The following is a 1,832-nucleotide window of genomic DNA, read 5'->3' as shown; positions in this document are numbered from 1 at the left end:
CAAGGCCCCATGGGCACATGGTTTGAGCACTGAGTTTTCCATGATGGTGGTACTGCTTGGAAGAATGTGGAGTCTTTAGGAGGTAGGGTGTAGCTAGTGGAATTAGGTCAGGTCAACAGGAGGTTTGTGGTCTGCCTGCACTGTTTCTCTGTCCACTTGTGTGGAGTCTCTCTCAAGTGCTCCCACTGCCATGAATCCCGCCATGCCTCCATAACCATTGTATACTGAAATCCCCTTGAGAGCAGGGACTTGAAACAAATCTTTCTTTTCTGACATTGATTCTGTTGGGTGCTGTGGTCACTAGCTAAGGGATTGAAATAGAACATACATGAGCATCTTGAGTGTGACAGGTAACATTTACTCTTGAAATTTCATGCAACATTTGATACATAGTTGCTCATCAACAAATATTTCTGGAAATTATAAATACTTGGTTTAGCAGACCTCTTTATCTCTAGAGAATCCATACAGCTCAAGACCTTCCTTCTAAGACACTGTTTAGAATAACACTGTAGTGATTGTCATACATGTACAATTCTTTAAGTGTTTTAACAGTGTTCACTAGTATCAGTGTGAACTCTCTAGAAGCACTTAGAGTATGGTGTCCAGGATGTTCAGTCTAGGAAAAATGAGATTGCTGGTGGAGCAAAATATTCCTTTATAGAACTACTTATCTTACTAAGATATCTGATCTCTGAACTCTACTTTCCTAGCTAGATTTTTTCCTGGTACTATTCCCATGAATTCATTTTATACCTTATTGTCATTATGAGGGGGCTCTTGTTAAATTTTATTCCCTGGAGTTTGTAGTTTGTTTTATTTTGCTTTTAGACTGTATACCTCTCCTCTACCAAATATAAACATGCTTTGCTATGTAGCATTCTTTACAAGCTGTGTGCATAGCGCCATACAATCTTCCCCAACAGAGACTCTGACTGTTAAGCCATGGGAAATGCCTCTATGCTTTTAGCATCCTCTGGAGACAGAGTTTCATATGGCTCAAACTGGGCTTGATCTTCTTACTTCAACATCCCACATCTAGCTGTGTCTATGAACTTTAACGAACAAGATCACAAGGAAAGACCATGGGATTCAATAACCCATACCACGGAAGCCCACAGAGCTTTCAGCTGTTTTGGCCATCCACAAAGACCATGAGACATCTAGCAGGGTGGGGGTAGCAGGTACTCACTGGATCCAAAACCCGGAGGTTGATGGGCTGAAACGATAGAGATATTGTGTAATGAAGAATAAGACCTCTGGCTCAGGCCCAGTGCCATCACTCTCCCAATGTGTGTCCTTAGCTCTCCTTTACACTCTGGATTGAATCGCCATTCATCACACTGGAATAAGGATATTTATATTGACAACTCCTAAGATCATCTGCCAATAACACTAACCTTACAAGAGGGAGGAGTGAAAAGTGCAGGGTTAAGAGTAGAGGAAGGGGCAGGTTGATGACTGACCCCCTGTCTTTTAGCCGCACAGTTGCACACTGTCTTTGTCTCAGGGGCTTCAGTGTTCCCCGAGGATAACAGACAGCTTTCCCAGGAGAAACAGTCTCTAAGTCCTGTAGTATACAGACACTGCCTTGCAGTTCTTATCAGAAAAAGGCTGCTGACTCGGTTCCCTAGTACTCTGCTGTCTAAGGGCAGCAAGCCCCCTTTGCTTCAGGAACACAAGCAATCCAATTCCTTGAAGGCTAAGTCTTGGAGGGCTCACACAAATGTCAATTGTCTGTCATCCCACAGAGATCTTACTTGCATTAATAAATTTATGTATACTGCCTGACTTCCTTCTTGATAAAACAGTGATATATATCTTGCATATAT

The sequence above is a fragment of the Alexandromys fortis genome, unplaced genomic scaffold, assembly GCF_014885135.2.
Source record: "Alexandromys fortis isolate MF-2015 unplaced genomic scaffold, M_Fortis_MF-2015_v1.1 scaffold_30, whole genome shotgun sequence".
Lineage (NCBI taxonomy): Eukaryota > Metazoa > Chordata > Mammalia > Rodentia > Cricetidae > Alexandromys > Alexandromys fortis.
Note: the sequence above shows the minus strand (reverse complement) of the source record.